Source organism: Onychomys torridus, chromosome 20 (assembly GCF_903995425.1).
Source record: "Onychomys torridus chromosome 20, mOncTor1.1, whole genome shotgun sequence".
NCBI lineage: Eukaryota > Metazoa > Chordata > Mammalia > Rodentia > Cricetidae > Onychomys > Onychomys torridus.
This window is the reverse complement of record NC_050462.1, coordinates 7,894,788-7,907,139: the sequence shown is the minus strand read 5'-3', so window position 1 is coordinate 7,907,139 and position 12,352 is coordinate 7,894,788. Positions and strand designations below refer to the sequence as shown.

The window sequence follows — 12,352 nt, the reverse complement described above, 5'->3', positions numbered from 1 at the left end:
ATCACCAACATTACTAAATCCTGTTCTTATTTAACATTTGTGTCCCCCTGCTCAGGCTTCAAATCCAGTCCTGTTGGCCTTGCATGGGGCAGGGAAGGAGGAGAAAAGGCAGAAAATTTGAGGTTCACTCTACAATCATTAAATCAGTAGTTTTCAACCTGTGGGTTTTGAGCCCCTTGAGGAGTGGCATGTCAGATATTTACATTGTGATTCATAATAGTAGTAAAATTACCTGAGGTGTGAAGTAGCAGTGAAATAACTTTATGGTTGGGGTCACCACAACATGGGGAACTGTATGAAAAGGTCACAGCATTTGGAAGGTTGAAAACCACTGCATAAAACCATTGCATATATTAGTGGTTGCTCCATGGGTCAGGCATGATCTCAGGTCCAAGAATTCAAGGAAAAAAGGGATGGTCCCTACCCTTAGAAAGCTTCCAACCTTGTAGGGACCGGATGACCAGGGGATTTGTGGTAGCTAATGGGCACGTGTAAATGCACAGTGGGAAAACCAGAATGGGCTCCACCAAGTGAAGTAAAAGAGACATCAGGGGGAGACAGATGTGCCCTGAGAGCTGAGTCACAGAGATGCTATCGGGGTAAAGGACATGTTCATAAGGCATGGTTGGTTCCAGTCACCACAGTTCTTTGGAAGAATGGCTTTGAGAAGAGATGTTAGAAGACAGTTGAAGCAAGAGGTGTTGGGAAACTAATGGCTACCAATGGAGAACAGGGTGATGTCAGGGTGGTGAACAGGGACCTCATCTCTGCTGGTGTTCCATTCCCCATGGAGGACTTCTATTAGTAGTACTCATTTGTACTCTTGTTTAGTCTTACTAGTCTTAATATTTTATGCTTTCTGCCTGCTCATTAATCCTTGCCCAGAAGTACCGATAGAGTTTGCAGTTAATAAGAAGGAATCCGGGCTTGTAGTAAGTCAATTTCAATGGCACTCATTGAGACAGGAGGTGGAGAAAAAGCAATCTTGAATTCATCTTATGACATGGTGATTTGGAGTATACATAAAAGTCTAAGAGATACTAAGAGTTATTCAAACCCGGAGTACCATGAAAGATAATGTAACTCAATTTATAAGTATACCTAGGAATAATTGTTAAAGCAATAGAAGTAAGAAATTTCCAAAAGATGTGTAGAGTAAGATTAAGAGAAGTATGTGGATACAAACCAACATTTGTTTAAACCAAGTTTCCTGAGAGTTAGGGAAACGTTTGTTGTCTTCAGAGTCTAGTAGAATACCTGGCATGTAATAAAGGCATTTAAAATCACTTTATTAAGGTTATCATATAATGTACCTTCTACAATGTCCAATGAATCACTCTTTCCATGTATTGGATAATAATTCAAGGTGTGCACTAGGTTCAAATCCATCTACCTTGCATATGTATAACAATATAAGAGCTGACATTTATCAGACACTACAGTGCACCGGATATGTTGTTAGGCTACATGACTGTACAAGGCAAATGCTGCTAATTATATTTGACTATTGAAGGAACAAGGCTGCAATGTAGCTGGAGTTATCTCCAATCCCGCCCAGGCCCGCAGCCACTCAGACCCATATAAACATACAGATGCTTATATTATTTAAACTGTTTGGCCTAATGGCTCAGGCTTCTTGCTATCTAGTTCTTACATCTTAAATTAACTCATTTCTATAAATCTATACCTTACCACATGGCTCGTGACTTACCAGTATCTTTACATGTTGCTTCTCATGGGTCTCAATATTGCCATTGATACTATGAGGGATAAAAGCCTTCATAGAGGATGTCTGTCCTTCTGCTTTGTGGGAAATCATGTTACAGAAAGTTCAGTTTAGAAAAAAAAATAATACAAAAAATCTAGCTGGAGGCAAGAGGATGAGAAGTCCAACATTATCCTTGGCTAAGTTTGAGGCCAGCCTGGGGTATATAAGACAATGAGTCAATAAACAAAATTGAAGATAAAACTGTTAAAAGGCTTCCAATAGAAAAAGTACCAAGAATATAGAATTGTATTAATTTGTCAAATTACTTATAATAAAAAGAAATTACATAATTGCAAAATGGCTTCTGTTTATATGTTAGAAAAAAAGCAAAGAAGATAATGTGATTAATATCGAAGTCTTATAAAGATACCTGGGTACTTTTCTTTTCCCAAAAGAAGAAACTTTAACTAAAACCAGGAATGGTAGACATTCTGAATCATAATCAGAATGTTTTAACTGTTTATGTTTATTCTTTATTATTTTTTAAAATTTTATTTATTTTATATCATGACTGTAGCCTCCCCTCCTCTCTACCCTCCCATTTCCTCCCTTGTGTTTATTATTACTTTGTAGAGATACATTATCAAAATGTACAGCTATCTGCCAGAACACAGAATACAATGCTCATTAGTCTACTGAGAAGCAGCTGAAGTCAAGGAATAAGAAGTTAAATTGTTCACCTGCACTGGGAATTATTTAAGACTAGCTCAATGGTTTGTGAGATATGTCATTTATAACATATTAAAAGTACAATAAAATATTTGTATTTTCAGTCACCATCTTTTCAGGACCACAGACAGCTCAGCATATTTTCCTTACATCTTTCCCTGCTCAGTGTATTTAATTTCATGGCCAAGAGTAAATTTATAGGTATATTTAAATTACACAATCTTTATTTTCAAATTTATGTGTTTTCTTTAAAAGAAAAAAAAAGCTACATTTGAGAGCAGCAGGTCATTAGTTTATTTTGTCAATTTTCATTTCTTTTTGCCCTCCCATTTTAATTTTAACTCATGGAATTACTCAGCACCGAGGGCTAAGATCAACCAAGACAGAAGTTTCCCTCACAGCCTCCCTTTCAAATGTCTTCCATGGGTCATAACTGAGGTTGAACTTGCTTGTAAAGGAAGATGGGGAGAAGGGAGTCTGCAAGAGATCAGGTTAGGGTTACCTTTCCTTTCAAGTTGGATGTAAACTGAGGAGATGAAGTGTGCAAATGCTACTTAATCCTCACCCCTGTGCTGGAGTTTCTCTGCAGGTGCATGAGGGGAGGACCTTCCAGATGGAGAGCTGAGGACAGAGGAAAGAGGGAAAGAAAAACATGAATAGAGACAGGGGGTTGTTGGGTTTTGGAAAAACTGGCTGCATCATCCTTTGAAAACTCTGTTGCTGGTGAAAGAAATGAAAACAGATTCAAACAACAGAAAAGAATTGGTTTAGCACATATGCAAATGTGCAGAGAATATGCTTCAGGAGCGGCACTCAAATTACATATTGTTGGAACCCCCTATATTGTCATTTCTTAGGTTGGCTTTCTGTGCCATTGATTTCCCCCCGGAAGTTTCTCTCCATAAGTTTCTCAACTTTATGTCCCTGCTTTAACATGAGCACCCATGTGAAGTCCCCATTTCCAAATGTCACATTACTGTTGACTATTACTATTGACTGAATGAAGTTAGTAGCAAAGCATTTAAATTAGCAATGTGGGCCCCACTGTCCCTATGCCCACACCATTTCAGTAGAGCACCTCCTGAGAAAGACTTTAGGGAAGGTCCTCTAAACTGTTCACATAGAGCAGTCACTGGGCTTAAAGACTAGGACACACTGATGACTTAGACTTTAGTCGCTTGTGAGCTAGACAAGACCCAGTTGACAGCAGAGAGTTCATTAAAAGGAACACAGGATGGATGATAGACAAGCCAGAACGACCGATGACCAGTGCCATAATGAACTGGGTGGCCTACACAACAGCAACATATTGTAGTTAAATTCATGAGGCTAGAACAAAAGTATCAACAGGGCTGATGCCTTCTGAGAGAGGGGAAGGGAGATGTGTGACATGTTTGCTAGGGAGACATGGCATACATATCTATCCACCCCAGATAAGGAGACTAAATCAGGCCAAAGTAATGGTTCTACCAAGTCCAATGTGGTGAACCCATACCTTTGTTCTGGGGTTACCTAAACACAGATGAGTCACCAGTTCCACCAATGCAGGACCCAGTCCGTGAAAGCTACATCCCTGGAGCTCTCTGCATGGATTGCAGGCAGCTCTTCAGCCCAGAGAATCTCCTCTCTGCAACTTGAGCTGTCAGAGTCTCCTCCTGTAGCAGCTGCTCACTGCCAACCTTGGGGAGGGGTCCTTGTGAGTCTTCTAAGTTTCAGATTCCCTGGAATGTAAAGTTTGTTTACTTTCTGAGTCTTCAGAACTTCCTTCCTCCTGGAGGAACTGTTTCAATTTCAATGAAAGCACTCCACGACAGAGTGGGCTACTCCAAGCTTTCCTCCTTGGCTTGAGGATGGTCCTCCACTTTCTCCCTCCTCATATTGTCATCCCCCTGTGCCTTCTGTCTCTGGGTCCTCATTGTTTGTTTGCAAGGAACCAGTTATGCAGGATTATGGCTCATCCTTGTGCCTGTGCTTGAACTTGAGCCCAGTTGTGAAGGCTCCATCTCCAAATGTAACATTCCATTATTGACTGAATGAAGACAATAGCAAAGCCTTTAAAGACAATGGACCCACAAGACAAAAGTAATTTGAAAACCTGGTTCCCCGACTCCGTCATGTGGAGGAGGAGAGACCTCCATAAACCAGGAGCATATGCCTTAGAAGGCATTCTCCATTTTTGTTGCTGTGCTAAAACACCTCAACCAAAAGCAAATTAGGGGATAAAGAGGCTTACTTGGCTTATACTTCCAGGTCATAGTCAATTACTATGGGAAGTCAGGGCAGGAACTCAAGTAACAACTTGAAAATGCAGTGATAGAGAAATGGAGTCCTGATGACTGGAACTGGGCATCTGTCACAGCACGGAAGTCGCTTTTCCATCTTTTAAGTGTGGATAGTGTGGAATTCTCTCCTTGCCATGATTAGTCTAGATGAAATTCCATGACTTGCAACTGAAAATATCTTGACTCCCTTAGTATTAGAGCTGGAACTAGACTTTAGGTTTTATTGTTTTTGCTTTGTTGTTGTTGTTATTCTTATTGTTTTGTTTTTTTTTTTGAGACAGGGTTTCTCTGTGTAGCTTTGTGCCTTTCCTGGGTCTCACTCTGTAGACCAGGCTAGCCTCGAACTCACAAAGATCCACCTGCCTCTGTCTCCTGAGTGCTGGGATTAAAGGCTTGCACCACCACCGCCCAGCTAGACTTTAGGTTTTCAAATGCCAGCTCAGGGCCCGTTCCCTCAGCACATGCTGGCTTAGGAAATATTGGTCATTTATAATTACCTGAGAGCTTATGATGAAGTGTGATACCATTTGATGGCCAGTGACAGCAATTCTCTTCTGGAGAGGTGGGATTTCATGATCCTAAGTAGTTGTAGGAGCTATGGGATGCAGAATACCACTGGAAAAGCATCCCAGTTTCCTACTGAACACCAAACAGAAGTTTAGTCAAGATCTACATACAGCCCAGAACCATGAAGTCGGTGGAAAAGACCACAGGACTCTCGATTCCTGCTCCCTCACTTCCTAGGTTCTATAGTTTGAATGTGTTTCTCTTCCAATTCAGGGATTGCTAATGTGATGGTACTAAGATGGTACTTTAAAAGGTGGTTAAGCCAGGAGAGCATCTGCATAGTAAATGGGATCAAAGTCCCCAGCAAAGAGGTTCCCCACAGCATTGGACTTGATCGCCTTTCTTACTTCACCATGGAAAGAAACGGAGCTGCTCATTTCCAGAGGACACACCAACAGGTACATCTTGGAGGCACAGAGTAACACTCAGCAGGTATTCAACCTTCAGGAGCCTTAATGTGAGACTCCCAGTCTTCAGTACTGTGAGAAAAACAAGTGTCCTTTCCTTGTAACTCTCCTAGTGTTGGGTGTTCTTGTTATACCTGCACAGAATAGACTAACACATAAACTGTTTGACTTTGGAAAAAAACTAGCAATTTCTCTACGGCACACAGCAAAGACTCTATTCATGTTTACTTCATTATTGTTTTTTTCCTGATGGCTAAATCGGATAACTGAAGCACAGCAGAGAGAGAGAAACAGAACTGTGGAAACTTAAGGCTAATGAGACAGGTTGCATGTGTGAGCTGGCTTCTCTAAGAAGCAGAGGGCAAAATGGAACTTGAAGTTCAAAATATATTGGCAAAAAAAGAAGAAGTGAAGAGAGAACTGGGTAAGTGCAGAGACCTTCAGACCATGGTGACCACTGCGGTCTCTGTAATGAGAGGAGAGACAAGCAGGGATGGAGGAGAAAGAGCTTCAGAGTGCAAGGCCATGGGGTTAGACTCTGAAGAGCTCTGTATCGAGCAATGTAACCTGGACCTAGTGTTTTCTGCCTGACTCATTTGCTGACTGGGGGCAAGCTGGGAAGTGCTCAGCTTCAAGGTGAGAATACAGCAGCATTGTCCCAAGTGTGTGGCCTGGGAGAGCCCAGATAACTGTGTTCCCTGGAGCAGGTTCTCTTTGCAGAGGGGTGTGAACCTTGCACACACATCCATGGCTGCATTCCATCCCTAGGAGCATTGGCTTAAGAGGGCTTTTTCTTGGTCAGCATCTCTAAGAACCCCGGCAGCCTGGCAGAACCGAGACAGAGAGCAGAGCAGAGCCAGCTGAGATCTTGCCTTCAGTGTTACTACTGCTCTGGTCTAAGATAGTATTGTCACTTGCCTATATTATCACTAAGCTTTGTGGTGAGTACTATTTGTATCTTAACTGACTGTCCTGGACCCTGTCTCATTCACACCAGAGCCATCCTGACATAAGTCATAGGAGAGTATCCTTCAGTAAAGGAACTTCTATATTGCATTCAGGAAATCCTTCTATTGGTCCCAGTGCTTGGTTTGGCATTGACCTCCCCTTTCTCTTTGGCCTTCTCTCTAAATCCTTCACCCTTTGCCCATCCACATGTGGTCACAGAGTCTTGTGGTTTTCTTTAAGCAAGCAGGAAAGCACCCAGCTCTGGACTGCTGTTTGCTGCTTTCTCTGTGAAACACACACACACACACACACACACACACACACACACACACACACACGGCAGCTAAAGCCCTTCTCTTTGGGGATTCATTGAAAAACACTTTTCCAGTGCAGCCTTCACAGAGCATCTGAGCTCCAAACTTGCAGCGTCTCTGCCCTTGACACATTTTCTCCCAGCTTCATTTTCCTCACTGAAGCCAAATATCGTCCAATGCCTCCTTACTTTTCTAGTCTTTCATCCACCTCTTGCATTAGAATGCAAGCTCCGGGATGGAGGGAATTGGTTTTGCTTTATCCACTGCAATGGTTTTTTATGAATGAGTGAACTCTAGATTCAGCAGCAGGAAGCGTGGAGATAGACCAGGATCACTCCTGGTGAAGAGGGAAAGCATGAGATTTGGGTTAGCAAGCGTGGGTGTGGGGTCTAAGCCAGGCAATTAGTGAGAAGTCTGTAATCATCTGTGAGCACTGCTTTCCACAACCACGGAAGAACAAAGACAGCAACTGTCATGTCAGTTGTGAAAGCTAAGGGATGTTAGAAGTCAAAGGCACAGGCACACTTTCTTCGGCCTTCGATGGTAGGTTGTGATCCTCACATTCAAGCATTGAAGTCATTTCTAATTCTTCCTTTGACATTTTACACAGAGATACTTATTGTTAATCAAAGGTTTGATCTCAATCCCAACTCCACACTCATTCTCTACAACCCTACACAAGGGTCTTGACCTCATTTTTCCAATTCTGAAACAGAATTGGCAGTATCCATCATGCTCAGCTTGGAGGCATAAGGAGCAAATGCAACATGTTTCTTTTTGAAACCTGGCAATGTTTGCATGCATGCAAGAGAGAAGCAAGGGAGAGAACCGTCTCTCCCAACTCAACTCCTCACACTGAAGGCCCTCTTTCACTTCCCATCAGTTGTCTGAGAAGCATAGACTTTCTATGCCTTAGAGTATTTTTCCAATCGTTTTTTTCTTACTATGTCATATCTGGTCTAGATTTGATGGTTAATGTATGCACAGCAGCACTATCCTCCAAAATGGACCTTAAGTGGAAGCATTGTGAGGGTCAAGATCAAGGGACAGTCTTGCTTAAACCAACATGATGGCAACTCCATGAGCATTTATAATTTGACATACATGATAATAATAAATCATGGGCCTTTCCATCCCTTCATTTCAAGGCTGTTCAGTCTTAAGTCTCTGGCAGGTAGCTGTGTGTTTCCACCCTTTTGAGAAAGGGTGTTCCTCTTAACACTGTAGCTTGCTGTTGACAAAGGACAAGAAAACAGGCCACTGTCATGGATACAGCAGAGAAGATGGCCTGCATATGTGACATTGCAGAGGAGTATTAAAAGTCTGATTTCAGCCATTTCTCCCAGTTAAGGCTAACTCGTCTGTAATTCCAGTTTCCCATTCGAAACAAACGCCTAGCGGTAATTGGAGCACAGGGCTATTAACCACCGTACTTCAATCTGGAAAGAATTGTCTTTGTTCAATTAGGAATCTACATTTTCATGCCAGTCTTCACAGATTATTTTGAATGGAGAATGGACTCTGATTAAGAGCTATCCTTCTTAGAAAAAAAAAAAAACACCTACTGCCAAACAAAAAACAAAAACTCTCCCAGAAGCCTGCAGTCTTTATTCTGTTGTTTGATTTAATGCGCTGTTTGTCACTAACACACAGAAAGGAATGCCATATATATATATGACTTTTTAAATCATATTTTAAATGATATTAAATTTAATATAATAAAAGTTCTCTTGTGCTATTTTACATGGGAACCTTTAAAATTGTTAAACACTTTCATGACTGGTCTTGGGAGGCTATCAGTTTGTCCAAGTCCTTCTATTAATTTATTATATAATAATAACTGTGTTTTTTATATAAACATATCTGACCCCAGCTTATAATTAGGCACTCTCCTTGGGACTTTTTAAACGTGACATCATACGGAACTCATACAAAGAATAATTAAGCATCATTTCCCCCTTTAGCAGACAAGAACAAAGTTCGGAGAGTTTACACGGTTTTCCCACAGTTGACCACTGGGAAAACCAAGGGTCAGTTGCGTCTGTCTGCCTCACTTGACCAATTCCTCTCATATCTCAAGTACTTTTTATCCCAATAAATCAATAAAGTTAAGAACAGAGGCATTTTAGTGACACGATATCATAGACAGAATTCTGAAAAATGCCAACTCCCTGGATCTCTGTCCCAGTAATTAAAAAGTGCCCTATAGTTATATTTTTAGTTGCGAGCAAGAGACTTGAAAACTACGAAAGCAACTTACTACAACGACCACTTTCTCTTTTTTAATCTTGAGTGTGTGTGTGTGTGTGTGCATGCGTGTGTGTGTGCGTGTGTGCATGTGAGTGTGTGCGCGTGTGCGTGAGTGTGTGTGTGTAAATGGCATCTGTGTGTGTATGTGTATGTGTATATGGCATCTGTGTGTGTGAGTGTGTGTGTATGTGTGTATATGGCAGTGTGTGTGTGTGTGCGTGTGAGTGTGTGTGTGTGCGTGTGTGTGTGCGTGTGAGTGTGTGTGCGTGCGTGAGTGTGTGTGTGCGTGCGTGAGTGTGTGTGTGCGCGTGTGTGTGTGCGTGTGTGTGTGCGCGTGCGTGAGTGTGTGTGTGCGCATGTGTGTGTGCGTGTGAGTGTGCGTGAGTGTGTGTGCGTGTGTGCGCATGTGCGTGTGTGTGCGTGAGCGTGAGTGTGTGTGTGCGTGTGTATGTGTATATATGTCATCTGTGTGTGTGAGTGTGTGTGTGTGCATGTGTGTGTGCGTGTGAGTGTGTGTGCGTGTGAGTGTGTGCGCATGTGTGAGTGTGTGTGTGCGCGCGCGTGAGTGTTTGTGTGTGTGCGTGTGCGTGCGTGTGCGTGTGTGTGAGTGTGAGTGTGTGTGCGTGTGTGTGTGTGTGTGTGCGTGCGTGTGTGTGTGTATATATATATATGGCGTGTGAGTGTGTGTGTGTGTGTGCGTGTGTGCATGAGTGTGTGTGTAAATGGCATCTGTGTGTGTGAGTGTGTGTGTGTGTGTGTATGTGTATATGGCATCTGTGTGTGTGTGAGTGTGTGTGCATGTGTGTGTATATGGCATCATCAGTGTGTGTGTGTGTATGTGTGTGTATGGCATTAGTGTGTGTGTGAGTGTGTGTGTATATGTGTGTGTGAGAGGGGGGGCTCACAGAGAGAGATGGAGTGGAGGCTTGCTATGATGCATGTGTGAAGGTCAGAGGACCATCTCAGGCATCAGCCCTCACCTCCACCCACCCCCCCCCCCGCTTGAGACAATATCTCTTGTTGACTATTGCATATGCAGGGATAGCTGTCATGAGCTTCCAGGGACTTTCTTATCTCTGCTCCTCATCCCTGGCAGGAGTCTTGGGGTTACAGATGGGTAATCCTGTCAGGTTTTTATAGGTTCTGGAGATCTGAACTCAGATCCTCAAGCTTGCGGCAAGCTCTTTATCCACCAAAAATGTCTCCAACCCAAAAGCTCTTAAATAATATGGGCTATTATCCAGATAAAAATTATGACTTAGTCCTTTTTCCAACATTGGTTCCTTTAGAAAGAAGGTCATGACTTTTCCATTTTTGTAACACTGCAAATGAACAGATATTAAAGCAATAAAATAAATGGATTGTTCTTTTCATAACTCAAAGTGGTAGGTAAGATATATGCAATTCATGTACTATACCTAATCTTATGTGAACTTTGACATACATACATGCAAGTTAAAACAAAAAACAAAAAAACAACAACAACAACAAAAAACAAAACAAAACAGGCGCCTCCTAGGCGGTCGGCTGTGTCAAGATGAAGCTGAGTGTCTCCTTCCCTGCCACTGGCTGTCAGAAACTCATCGAAGTTGACGATGAGCCCCAGCTTCTTAAGTTCTGCAAGAAGCACATGGCCACAGAAGTGGCTGCCGATGCCCTGGGTGAAGAATGGAAGGATTATGTTGTCCGAATCAGTGGCGGGAATGACAAACAAGGTTTTCCCATGAAGCAAGGCATGTTGACCCACGGCGGAGTGTGCCTGCTGTTGAGTAAGGGGCACTCTTGTTATAGACCAAAGAGAATCGGAGAGAGGAAGCATTGTGGATGCCAATCTCAGTGTTCTCAACTTGGCTATTGTAAAGAAAGGAGAGAAGAATATTCCTGGACTGACAGATGCTACTGTGCCTCGTCGGTTGGGACCTAAAGGAGCTAGCAGAATCCGCAAGCTTTTTAATCTCTCTAAAGAAGACGATGTCTGCCAATACGTGGTCAGAAAGCCGTTAAACAAAGAAGCTTGTAAGAAGCCCAGGACCAAAGCACCCAAGATTTAGCGTCTTGTTTCTCCACGGGTCCTGCAACACAAACGCCATAGTATTGCTCTACAGAAACAACAAAGAAAACCAAGGAGGAGGCTGCAGAATATGCTAAACTTCTGGCCAAGAGAATGAAGGAAGCCAAAGAAAAGCGCCAGGAACAGATCGCCAAGAAACATAGGCTGTCCTTTCTGAGAGCTTCTACTTCTAAGTCTGAGTCCAGTCAAAAATAAATCTTTAAGGGTAACAAATAAATGATCATACCTTAAAAAAAAAAAAAAAAAAAGAACCAAAGCCCTTCAGTACAAGAAGTAGAACTCGGCCAACTCTTTCATTCCCCAGTTAGAAACATTATCCAGGCACTGGAAATCTCCACCTTTGATGCAGAGCAGCTCCCCACTTTAATAACACTCTGGTAAACCTGCACACGAGCGTGTTCCTATTCTTCTGTCTTTGACTGGGCCATTTCATAACAACAAGAAGAAAGACTTACTTAAGCACCTGGGTGGAAAGTGATAGCCAACCTAAGTTTTCTTTTTGCAAATATAGAGAGTCGGTGTTTGAGAAATTTCAGGTTTGGTGTGATTTATAAACAACAATGATGATAACCTCTGATGCCGGATGGCTGTGAGATATTTGCTCGGGGCTGGCTTGGTGGGAGCCGTTCTCTTTTTATCCACCTCTTCCTTTGGTTTGTGGCAGGTGTAGAGATAACTTCCCAGTAATGACTGGAAGCAGTATCCCACACTTCCACAGGAACTTGCCATCTGGTCCTGAGGGCCAGAGATAATTCAGCCTCTGATTTAGCCCAGTACCCCAGCAACCACTGATAAATGAATCTGATTATATTGATGATTGGCAGTGTCAATACTGCAGCGGCATTTGGCCACTGGGAGCAAGCTCTTCAGATGTTTTTAGCAAAAAAACCCAGCAGAACTCTAATTAAATTAACATATCTCAAAACCAAGCACATTGCTTAAGGGGGAAGGGGTCACATTTTATGAATGCAGCATAGAAGCATGGAAAAAACATTTGCATAGTCTACACATCTTTTCCCTCTAACCTTTGGTCTCATGCAGTAAGGAAACAGATCTAATTTGGGCCCTGTTTACTC

At 42.4% G+C, this 12,352-nt stretch overlaps 1 pseudogene; it reads left to right on the top strand.

Annotated features, from left to right (window-relative positions):
• The first annotated feature begins 10,742 nt into the window (after nt 1-10,742).
• Nucleotides 10,743-11,506, top strand: LOC118571231 (annotated as a pseudogene).
• Nucleotides 11,507-12,352: the final 846 nt, after the last annotated feature.